Raw genomic sequence first — 13,024 nt, 5'->3', positions numbered from 1 at the left:
GACCCAACTTGTATCTAGGCTGAGCTATTTTATATTGAACTATTAGGTCTAAGAAACTCGTAAGTGTCTACGTTTAATTGTTTGCTAACTTGCTTGCAATTGAAAAAAAAATTCAAACCACATACATTAGGGTTTGTACTGGTACATACATGGTAGAAGATTTTTTTCTAATCTAGTTGAATCCAATCCTGAAATTGAATGGCTGATCCATATTAAATCCGACAATCAAATGGCTGAACTACCTAGATAAATAAAAAAATACTTTATTCCTTCCATCAAAAATTTATCGACTTGTATCTACTTACTTGATATTCCTGCAAGCCATTATGAGATCAAATCGACCACAATCCAGATGCTCCCATCTTTCTATGAAAACACCAATGAAGATCCTTACAAGCATCTAGATGAGTTCTCAAAAATCTATTCCACGGTGAAGATCCAAAATTTTTTTGATGATGTATTTAGACTGACCCTATTCCCCTTCCCGCTTAAGGACAAAGTCAAGACTGGCTTAGCACAATAGGAAGACCAATCTGAACTGGAGCTGAATTGCAGCATGAATTTCTTAAGAAATTCTATCTCATAGATCGAACCAACACTATGAGGCAAGCCATCACTAGATTTGCTCAACTTTCAGAGGAACAAATTCATGAATCATGGGAGAGACTTAAGAAACTTCTTAGAAAATGCCCACACCATGGTCTACTTAAGTGGCAAATTGTTCAAATTTTCTATGAGAGTTTAGGAGACCAATATAGACCGATGGTAGATACATCCTGTGGAGGTGCATTCATGAGCAAGAGTGAGGATGAAGCCTATGACTTGTTTGAAATCTTGAGTGAAAATTTGACCAATCATGCTTCATTATCTTCCTATGAAAGGTCGATCCCTCATCAAAAATGGACAATCTATGAGATTGAATATTCAGACTCTAGTTCTAAGGCTGACTTGAACTTGATAGCTCATAAATTAGATAAAGTCGACTTTTTTGACCAAAAATTAGATCAAATTCTAGTTCTAGGTCAACAATCTCCTACACAATACATACCACTTTTCAATTATCAAGAGATTTATTCTATCTGTGCTAGCCTAGCCTATTATATGAGTGAATGTTCCATGACTGCACAGTTTTTATCTTTTATCCAAGAATAAGTTCAAGCTGTCCAAGGTTACTTCAAGCCTGTTAATGATCCATTCTCAAACACATATAACTAAGATTGGAGGAACCATCCTAATTTTTCCTAGAGAACTCAACAGACTCAGGCTCAAATCCAAATGCTATCTATGCAAAACTTTTAAAATAGGCCCCAATATTAGAAATATGCTTATAATAGAGGTAAGCCTGGTCAGTCTATCCAGTCACCATATTACAATCAGCCATCATACCCACCTCCTCAACAAATCAATCTAACTGATGATAGGTTTAATCAAGATGATTATAACCCAATAGCAATCCATCGTCAGGCTAGAAACACAAATAGATCAGTTAGCTAAGTCTACTATGAGGAGAGAACTAGATCAATTGCCGGGCCAACTAATATCGAATTTTAAAAATAACCCACCCACCCACCAACCACCTGGACCTAGTCATCAATCCAATGTTCCATCTAGGAATCCTCAATTTGAAAATGCCAAAGTAATTTCTGAGCTTAGTAGTGGTAGGATCTTAAGGATCCATACCAAGGTCAGGTGAGAGAGGCTAGTACTAACGCTAGCCAAAATATAGACTTAAAAGAAGAGGTTAGTATGGAGACTAACCATATAGAAGAACTTGAGCCCAAAACTAGTATAGATGTTGGTTCCAATTTGAGTGAGAATAATAAAGGGAAGAAGAAAATGGATAAGTTATCCGAGATATATAAACCTAGAGTTTTATTTTCTTCAGTCCTAGAAGTTAGTTCTTCCTCTTTAGAATCACCACCTCCTTCAAAATTGAAATCATCTTTGATCATACCTGAGTATCCATGTTTAGAATCAAGTGACATCCTTCTGGTACCTATTACATTGAACTCAATTCCTAACCCAAAAATTTAATTCATGAGTATTTTAAAAAAATAAATAGGAGAAATTCTCAATAGACAAGGGTCTATGAATGGATTTATAAATTATTTTCTTAAAATTAGAAAAATAAAAATATCTAAGAATGGGGATGCAAACTACTTTCTAAGGATTGGCAATAAAATACTAAAATTTATCAATAAATTGATTGTAGGCCATCTTTCTGAGATTGACAATCCAAAACTATTAAAATTTATCAATCTAATATTTGATATGGGATAAGCAGAATCTGCATGGTCTAGCTGAAGACGGTAAATTTAATACTTTCTGGAAGGCAACCCAACTTCTATTTTTTGATATCCTTTGTATTTTGTTTAGGTTAATCGAATCTTGCTTAGTATCTTTTATAGAAATTTGAAGATAATATTGACTAAGTTGGAAGGAAAACTAAATTTTAAAAAAAAAATTGGATCAGATGACATCTCTCCTTTTCTTTCTTTTTGTCTGCATCCTTTTATTTTTTTTACTCCATTAAGGACAATGTCGATTAAATTAAGGAGAAGAATAATAAAAAAAATTTAAGTCCTTGAGTAAGTTAGTGTTTAGCATTTAAGCACCTGATTATGCTTAAGAATCGAGTTAAATCAAATAATTTTTTTTAAAAAAATATTAATGCACAGACCAGAGAGTTTGTAAGATATCGAGGATCAAGTATTAAGAAAATCTAATAAAAAGTTAAGTTTAAAATATTAATATTTTTTTCTTGAGTATTTTTAATTTTTCCTACTAGCATCAAAGAAGAGTTTACTTTCTATGAGCTTGTGTAGGATAACTATACATTTCTTCATAAAAATAAAAAAGAAAAAAAAATATTTTCAAATACTTCATGCTGAGTAACTGGGTCTCTTTGCCTAAGCAAGTATTGAGTTTCGTATCGAAAGATATGAAAAGCAAACAAGCTCTGTTGTAAAGCTAGTTTTAACTCGTAGCCTATTTGATTTGAACAAGTAAGTTCGAGAGATATTTTATACCTAGTGTCCTAAAGCCATCTGGTTCGGAAGTCATTGGCTGAAAGCTCGCTACATGGGTCAGATAGAAAGCTTAAGAGATTAAGACATTTAATAACGATACAACATTAAAAAAATTAAAAAAATTAATAAATGAAGGATGAAAATAATAATACACTTGCCCATATGAAGATTAATAATTTGGAGATAAAGGTAGAGACAATTTAGAAAAAGGTCAGAAAAAATTTAATGTTCTTCACTTAACTTTCATATTGACTAGTACTAATACTCCAATGACATACCTCACTCACGCTTTACTGAACATCAGTGACTTTTTTTTTACCTGATAAAATTTGAAGCTCTAAGTTAAAAGATACTTAACTCTAAATTTTTTCTTTACTCGAGGACGAGCAAAGTTCAAGCAGGAAGATGTAATGAGTACTAAAAATATATCAATAAAAGCATTAATTTATATAATAGTTTATATTTATTTTTTAAGAATTGATGCTTTTATTTATCTTTTATAGAAAATATGATCGCCAATAAAATGATCCTGATTTATAGGTTATGAAAGAAAATTTGAAGCAAATCGGACTTAAAATAGATTCAGAATCAAGACCCAAAGGCAAACTGAAAATGGGCTCAAAATCAATTTAAACCGGCTTGAACCTAACATAATTAAATCACTTGGTGCACGATGGACCGATCGGCTGGTCCATGGAATCAGGGGTGCGGTCCACAAAAATTCGTCCAGTCTACAGTCGCAGTCTACAGGGGTGGGCTGGCTCTGTTTGCTGATCAATGGTTGAGATCATGCTAAACACATTATCAAATGGCCAACAGCACTCCAACCCATATCTAGCGATGGTGGCCCACATCCTTTGCACGATCCAATGGCTCCAAATGAATCTTAGGTGAGATCGGACGGTTGTGGTCATTGCCGGTCGGAAAAACTAAACCAGAGATGTTTTTAAGCACCATCTAATGGTCCAAAACCATCCACAGATATGATCTGAGGTCTGATGCAGTGATTTTTTGGACTGATTTGAAGCGTTGATGCGAGATCCGACGGTCAGAAAGCTGTGACGCAGGTTGGATACTATTTTGACATGATTTGGGACTCCATTTTCCACCAAAATTTGAAAAAAAATCATCTATAAAAGAAAAGTCTGGGAACAGTAGAAAAAAGATAGAAAAATAGTAAAAAAAATAGAAAAATTAGAAGAGGTGTAAGGATCCAAAGAGAAGAAGAAAAGAAGTCAGTTCACTCCACAGAGTACGAAAGAAGAAGGAGAGATCGTCAACCATCTTTTTAATGAGGCTGCATCGATCAACTTCAGATCTTTATTAAGATTTTATTTTATTTTATTATTTTTTAAAATTTTTATAATTAAATTTTAATTTTAATTAATATAAAATTTATTTTTATATATTTTTAAATTTTTATTATTTATTTTTATTACAAGTAGAAGCTAGGATCTAAATAGTAGATCTTAGTACCAAGTTTATTTTTTTCACTTTTAATTTTTATTTTTTAATTTAAATTACTTTCTCAAAATTTTTTTAAAAAATCAAAATTTTTAAATCAAAAGTACTGTCTTCTCTATGAATTTGATCCGACTCGCTACTCTCTATGTATTTTTAATTTTTTTAGAAGTCAGATTTAATTTGATAATCATGATGTCCTAACGATAATATCGTGATATTATCACTTGAAAGTTTTGTTGGTTAGTTTCTGGTTGATTATCCAGGCATACCCCTCCATAGCTTATCCTTAAAGGTGCACAATTAGAACTTCATACTGGAAAAATTGGATAAGAAGCTGGCCGATGGAAGTCAAAGGTCCTATCTATAGTTGGTCGAAGAATACTTATAAGTTCAGTGCTCAATGCTATACCAATCTACTGGATGTTAGTCTTCTTTCTCCCATAATCAATGTTACAAAAAATCAACATTGCCTCCAGGAACTTCTTATAGGGAGGAGGTGAACACTGTGAAAGAACCAAATTCTTTGAAAATTGATCAATGGTTTGTTGTCCAAAACGCATGGGAGGGTTGGAGATTAGAAACCTCAAAATCCTAAATCAATCGCTGGTTATGAAATGGTGGTGGAACTTCTTCTCTCAGCATGGAAGACCTTGGAAGAATCTAATAAAGAGCATCTACTATAAAACCAGGTTACAGTTATCACCTCTTAGCATATCTTACAAAGGTGCTTTACCATTTTAGAGGGGTGTTATCAAACTTGGTGGCATCTTCCAAAATTTTGCCACTTCAATGATAGGTAATGGTAAGAACACATCCTTTTGGCATGATACCTAGTTAAAAGACAAGCTATTAAACTCTCTCCCGTCGAACCTTCATGCTCTTGCAATCAACCCTTGAACTAGCATTAATGGCTTCCTCTCTAATGAGAACTGGCTCTCAAACTTTAGCCGATCACTCAGCTTTGCTGCCACTGAAGAATATATCAAACTTATCGAATATTTGTCATACACAAATCTATCAGAGGAAGAGGATTTTATGAAAATGGAGTAAAACAACAAAGTACTCGATCAAAAATTATTACTTGTTCCTGATTGATGGAGGAGTTCACCAGGCAATTGGACAGACACTGTGGTCACTGCTACTTTCTGAGAAAGTTAAGGTTTTTGACTAGCTGACCTTCCATGATAAAATTTTGACAGCTGAAAATTTGAACAAAAAGGGAGTGTAGGTTACGCAGCTGTGTCACCTTTGTTATAGGAGCAATGAAATCACTAACCACCTTCTTCTGTCTTGTCCTTATTTTACAACTCTATAGATATTGGTAACCCAAGGTTTGTGCTATCCACAACTCCCAAACAGTATCTCTCAAGTTTGGAAGGATTGGATTAAATTATTTTCTGACAAAGAATGAGTTAGAGCCTCCGTTTCTTTTCCCCTTACATCACATTGGTTGATTTGGAGAAAATAAAATAACCGAATCTTCCGATTCAAAGCATACTCAGTTTTAGAAATAGCAAAGAAATCTACCCAGGTCTTTGAAGAATGGACAACAAGAACCAAGGGTCTAAGAGGGTCAAAAAACTCAAAGTTGTTGAAGAACTAAAACGAATATAGTCGCACACCTCAAATTCGAGAAACTTATGGGCAGTTGGATCCTCTACATGGGAGAATGAACATGTTAACCACCAAGAGTCTTGATCGAAAAAATATCGATAAAACGAATCTGTTGGATTTGCTGATTTGCTGGCCTCTTCTATCTTCCTTTTGTACTTCTCCGTTCTCTCATACGCTTGGTCCTGAGAATACTCTAAATCACTATCTCAGACAAATATGTAAATATTGATATTAAATTATAATATATAGCCCTGAGGGAATATCCCTTTCCTCTTTTTTTTTTTCTTTTTTTTTCTCAAAAAGATATGAGAAATTATACATCGCATTTAGGATTTGCAAGTTTAGAAGGATGATAAAGGATAGAGTTAGAAAGGTTGCCGGTTTTAATCGGGCAATACTATTAAAAAGCCTATACAGGGCATAGTGAGTGACTTGCATATTTTTTATTGGTTATGTGTTGGTCTAGGTAATTGGGATTTACATGGTGGGTTAAGGCGAAATTTTAAGTTTGTGGATGATAACTGATAGGTGGGGGACGGTCTTACTTTAGATCCAAAGGCACAATTGAGGGTTTGTCGTTAGGTGTGCTAAAGAAAACTTGGACTCAGGATTCCAAATATTATATTCATAGAGCATTTTCAGAACAGTTGCAGCCAGTTCACAAAGCGGTCCAAGAAAATTAATGAACTTTACCATTATTTTTTTAGAGAAGTTTATGATCAGGGAGATAAATGAAACACTTAGCATTGTTAAAGGCTGGTTCCAGAAGCAATTGAATCTTGTATATTTGTTAATTTGATGTGGAGTACCGTACTAAGTAGCTTTAGGTCCAAGCCAGGAAACTCTTAGCATTGTTAAAGGTCGGATTCAGAAGTAATTGAATCTCATATATTTTTTAATTTGATATCTGAGTATCAAAAGAGAAAACTTTCCATTTTAAATATCTTTTATATTAAAATCTTTTATTTTCTTTCTGTAATCTTTTTTTCTAGAGATTGATTGGCCTAAACATCCCATTCTCTTGCTGTCTCGCCATGCCTTACAAAATTGCTGCAATCAAGAGTTGGTCCATCTTTTCCTTTAACCCCTCTCTGAACTATCAACCATCATTCATTTTTTCTCTGTTATCTAATTGATAATTACTGGCATTTAGCCATCTTTAGATGCCTTTTTTTTTCTTGTGATTATACTCTTATCCTATTTGTTCCCCTCACTGCCACATTTAACTTAGTTGTTAAGAGTAGAGGTTGCATGGAGTTCTTGTAGTTGCAAAGAGAGTGATATTCCAAGTATATGATATACTTCCGAAATAAAGTAATATTAAGCATCCAAAAGGTTGCGGCATGTCGAGCTAAGGTTGGTCATTGGTGTCATAAAACTCAAATATAGGTTAGGATAGGTTGTATCCAGTCTTGCCCTATAATGGATTGAGAAATTGTGAAATCTAGCAACACTAGGTTTTTGTTGCCTTAGAATCTTTGCATTTAGAACACCATGGATTTATTATTGTTAGGATTTGATGTCTCAAAATTCGATCCATATTGAGCCTACAACGAGGTTCGCGATGAAAAACAGAGTCCAACGAGACCAAGATCACCCCAAACGAAACTCGGACGGAGGAGATACACACATTTGAAGTCAGCACGGAATCCGAGGCAGCAGAGGACCGCCGGCGGCCAGTGGTGGGCCGGCGGAGCGGCGGCGGCACGGCCGCACATGGCAAGATGCGGCCCAGCGTGCGGCAGCACGCGGGCTGGGCGCACGCAGGGCGCGGCCCAGCAGGCGAGCCCGGCCCAGGCCCAGGCGCGCAGGGCGTGCAGGCTGGCCCAAGCCTGGGCGTGCGGCGCACGAGCCGGCCCAGGCCCAGCGCACCACTGGGGCCTGTTTTTCATATCCACCGTGGATCGAGTGGTCAATAGCCGGGCGCGTGGACCGCATGGGCGTTTTCAATGCATTTCGCACGGTCCACAGCACTATTCTGTGGACCAATGCGTGATCGGATGGTCTGGGTGGTTTACGGTCTTGATCCAATGGCTTGGGGCATAATTTAGGTGTTATTAGGAGTCCTAAACCTAATCTAAGTGATGTTTAAGCCCTTTAAAAGGGCTTGATCGCATGAAACAGGTGTGGTGTGGTGCTGTGGCTTGGTTTTCACGGGAGAGAACCCGTTGGGTGGCCTGGTGTCGCGAAGGTGGCTTCATGAAGAGCCCACGAAGACCAGTGAACCCGTGAAGAAGAAAGAGGGCTGAGATGCTGAGAAGAGAAGCAGGAGCAAAGGTTCCAATGAGGCTTTTGGACAACGGACCGTAGTCACTTCAGGAATTCAGAGAGTCTTTCTAGAGAGAGAGCTTTTATGATGGAGAACTTTCTGTGAGGGAGAAATTGGATGTACGAGGGTTGAGGGTGAGATCTCCTCTTGTAATATTTCGTTTCTCATAGTGAAGTTTGTATGTCCTGTGGAGGCGAGCTCTTTTTTTACTGATCCACATATTTGATTATTTTTTATTTATTTCCTCTTTTTTTCTGCTGCATCATGCAGTACCGAAAAGGTCTTGGGAGATGGTGTCCTGGTCAGACATCCACCCAACAAGTGATATCAGAGTGAGATGGTACAAGGATATAGATTGCAGCGATGGTGAGCAAGATTGAAAATGAAAAAGATAGGATCAATCAAGATGGAGATCAACAAGTTTGATGGAAAGAGCAATTTTTTCTTGTGGCAGGCAAGGGTGAAGGACATGCTCATCCAACAATGGTTGATTGATGCTCTCTTGTGCGAGGAGAAGCCGACCACCATGGAGGTGCGGGATTGGAAACGGCTACAGATGTAGACGGTGAGTACCATCCGCATGTACCTAGTGAATGAGGTGGTGATCCATGTACTTAGTGAGACTTTTTCGATGGTGCTGTGGTCGAATCTTAAGGAGTTGTACATGGCGAAGTGATCTCTTACCAACACTCTTTTTCTCTGGAGGCAGTTTTACCAGCTACGGATGACTGAGAGACAGAGCGTGCAGGAGCATCTAAATCACTTCTAAAAAATCCTCACCAACCTCCTCAGTGTTGGTGAGAATGTTGAGGAGAAAATCATAGCACTGGTTTTGCTGGCATCACTTCTCCCTTCGTACGAGTCTTTGGTGACTGCTCTTCTAGTGGAGAAGAGCACTATCAAGATGGACGAGGTCACCACAGTGATACTCCAGAACGAGGTTCTCAGGAGGGAGAATGCGGCTTCAAGCTCAGGTGGTGGCAACTCAGCTTTGGTGGTTTCTGGAGGAGCAGGAAGTGGTAGACGGAGCGACAGGAGATTGCGACGAGGGCGGTCCAAATCCAAGAGGGACTTGAGCAAAATCAGATGTTACTTGGGTGAAGAGTTGGGGCATTTAACCAAAGATTGCCCTCAACTCAAAAATCGGACGATGGCTGCTATGGCGACGATCAACAGTGATTCAAAGGGAGATGTCTTGGAGATATTTGACGAGATATCTACTTCTTTCCAATAGTAGATATTAGATTTTGCATATACCCATCATATATGTTGTAGAGAGGAGTAGTTTGACTCTTTGGAGAACAGTGAGAGCACTATTTATCTACCAGATAGATCGAGCTGTGCGATCAGAGGCATCGGGACGGTCAGCTGGAGGACACATGATGGTGCAGTAAGAAGATTGAGGGAGGTCCGATACATATCCGATTTCAGACAGAATCTCATCTCACTGAGTAGACTGGATTCGAGAGGCTACAAGATGGTAGCTGATGGAGAAATCCTGAGGGTGCTACGCGGTGATAGGATTGTACTAGAGGGGAAGAAGGGGAGGAGAGGACATTATTATCTGGCAGAAAGTTCAGTGCGAGGTGGAGCTTCAAGAGTCAGGTGGAGCCCAGAGTGAAGTGAAGCTTCAGGTAAAAGTGGATCGGGCACGAGATAGGAGATTCGGGAGGACGAGAGGTGACGTCGCAAGATGAGATTCCTATTATCGTAGGATGATGTCCCGAACAGGTCTCAGATCAGGAGGAGCACAGCATACGACGGAGATGAGATCGAGCAATCTGGCTCGACTCCCATGTTTGTCCATCCATAATCAGCAGACGATTGCCCCAAGACATGGGGGCGAGGAGATCCAGAAGCTCTTGGAGTTAGGAGGAGGTCGAATATCAAGTCGATATAGAGATTGTTAGGATTTAAAACTTCGAGATTCGATCTATATTGAGTCCACAGTGAGGTTCGTGATGAAAAATGGAGTTCAACGAGATCAAGATCACCTCAAATGGAGCTCGGACGGAGGAGATACGTGCATTTGAAATCGACACGAAACTCGAGGCGATGGTGGACCGTCGGCGGCCGGCGGAGCGATGGGGGCGTGACCGCGCACGGTGGGATGCGGCCCAACGCACGATAGCACGCAGGCTGGGCACACGCAGGGCGCGGCCCAATGGGTGGGCCCAGCTCGGGCACACAGCAAGCGGGCCGGCCTAGGCCCAATGCACTGTTGGGGCCTGTTTTCCTGATCCACCGTAGACCGGGTGGTCCACAATCGGGTGCGTGGACCACATGAGCATTTCTCATGCGTTTCGCATGGTCCATGATATTATTCTGTGGACTGACGTGCGATCAGACGGTCTGGGTGGCTTGCGGTCTTGATCCAACGGCTTGGGGTTTAATTTGGGTGTTATTAGGAGTTCTAAACCTAACCTAAGTGATGTTTAAGCCCTTTAAAAGGGCCTAATCGTATGAAACAGGTGTGGTGTGGTGCTGTGGCTTGGTTTTCATGGGAGTGAACCCGTTGGGTGGCCTAGTGTTACGAAGGTGGCTTTGTGAAGAGCCCACGAAAACCAGTGAACCCGTGAAGAAAAGAGAGGACTAAGACGCTGAGAAGAGAAGTAGGAGCAGGGGCTCCAGTGAGGCTTTTGAACAACGGACAGTGGTCACTTCAGGAATTCAGAAGGGTCTTTCTAAAGAGAGAGCTTTTGTAAGGGAGAACTTCCTGTGAGAAAGAAATTGGGTGTACGAGGGTTGAGGGTGAGATCTCCTCTTGTAATATTTCTTTTCTCATAGTGAAGTTTATATGTTCCATAGAGATAAGTTCTTTTTTGACTGATCCACGTATTTGATTTTTTTTTTTTTTCTTTCTGCTGCATCGCGCAGTACCGAAAAGATCTTGAAAGGTGGTATTCTGATCAGACATCCATCTAATAATTGTTGCTGATAGTAAAAGTTGATAAATAAATAAAATATATTTAAATAAAAAATCACTGATCTCTCTTTCTCTCTCCCGATCTCGATCTGTGCATGGATGGTTGACCTTTTCTTTTCAACTTTTTATATTCAGCCTATATTTTCCCTTTTCCTTTTTTATTTTAAACAGTTGGCGTTCATTTAAGGAACCTCGGTCTAAGATGCACGTTTCTTTTTCTTTTTTTTTTTTTTCTTTGGCACGATTTGGCAACCTTCCTAAATTAGGAGAAAGAGAAAAACTTGATACACAACCTTTGACCCAATCTTTCAAGTAAATTTGAGTATGGAGGACAACTATAGAACTAGGCAAGGATTTAAGAGTTCGTTTGCAGTTAAACTGTTCTGCTCTGTTGATGGATTAAAAGAAAGACTTCCATCATGTTGTATGTTATTAGATACGTGGGTAGATTATCAAAACAAACTAAAGCTTGAGCTGCCCGCATTTAACGAAGTTTGAACTAAGGTTTTTGAGCTGAAAAGAACCACTAAGAGAGCACAACAACTATTTGCTCATCACTTTATAATTGAAGAATTTGGATTGCCTTTTGATGCTATTTTTGAATTGCTTGGGAATGACTTGGAATTTTCAAGTGGTTTTTATTATAATTTTTTATACGATTCATGGAAATGGTGTGCTATAAGTCAATAATCATATATGACTAATTACTGATATCCTCAATGATGTAACATTGTTTATAGTGTTTGTAGATGATATATTTTTAATTCATGATGAAGATGGCAAAGTTAAACCCTGAACTACAAAGTTGGATGATGTCTTCTAGGACAAAGTCCTAAAAGCATGAAAGTATAATCAAAATGAGACCCATTTTTTTAAAGAAGATGGTAGCAATCTACCTCACATTGCACTTACAAATGAAAGTAGACGAGAGGAGCATACAAGAAAATAAACTGAAAAAAGATAAAAATAAAGGGGAAAATGGAAATGAAATAGAGGTCCATAACAGGTTCATTTCTTAGAGGATGAAGGCCTTAAAGCGCGGAAGTATAATAAAACTGGGCCTCCTTCACTTAGAGGATGAAGGCCTAAAAGGATGAAAGTGTAATAAAAGTGGGCTGCCTTCTTTATTTTGAGAAAATGGTGGCAAGCTAAAAATAAAGGGGAAAAAATTAACCAAATTTGAGGGCCCTACCGGGTTCGAACCGGTGACCTCTTGATCTGCAGTCAAATGCTCTACCACTGAGCTAAGGACCCGTATGGATTATTTGTCCTCCCATAATACCTTTATCAAATTTTCGTTATCTTGGTTCTAACATACGGCCCAATTGTGAGATAGGTAAAGACATTCGAGAGAACTGGAAGTACATGGATGAAATAGGTAGGCAGAGTATGCTTCTGCAGTGTTATGTAGCTGATGCATGATGTGATCGATTTGGTATATGGGATCTACAAACAAAAGCATGGGCAGATAGAGAGATCTAACAGAATTTAGAGGCAGATAGATGATGTAGAAACGTGTGATTGCAGTTTCATATAATTAATGCATTCCTTGGTGACTTGTGGGGAAATTTTGTTAGATGTCAATGTGGCCCATGATACGTTATGCCTCAAAAAGTTTGGCATAAAAATCATATAACATGGATATGACGAAAATGTGAATTTGAGAAAAAAAATGAGGCAAAACTTTCATGGATAGATGTACAACGGGCATACTAGGGGAGC

General features: G+C 38.6%; 2 non-coding genes across 2 annotated transcripts; both read right to left on the bottom strand.

The window, feature by feature from the left end:
- Nucleotides 1-597: 597 nt before the first annotated feature.
- Nucleotides 598-704, bottom strand: LOC114914847 (small nucleolar RNA R71). Its single transcript, XR_003802706.1, has one exon. It is a non-coding gene; the product is annotated as a small nucleolar RNA R71 (small nucleolar RNA).
- Nucleotides 705-12,484: 11,780 nt separating this feature from the next.
- Nucleotides 12,485-12,556, bottom strand: TRNAC-GCA (transfer RNA cysteine (anticodon GCA)). Its single transcript has one exon. It is a non-coding gene; the product is annotated as a tRNA-Cys (tRNA).
- Between the last annotated feature and the right edge of the window lie 468 nt (nucleotides 12,557-13,024).

The sequence above is a fragment of the Elaeis guineensis genome, chromosome 15 (genome assembly GCF_000442705.2).
Source record: "Elaeis guineensis isolate ETL-2024a chromosome 15, EG11, whole genome shotgun sequence".
NCBI lineage: Eukaryota > Viridiplantae > Streptophyta > Magnoliopsida > Arecales > Arecaceae > Elaeis > Elaeis guineensis.
Note: the sequence above shows the minus strand (reverse complement) of the source record. Positions and strands in the feature narration are given on the sequence as shown.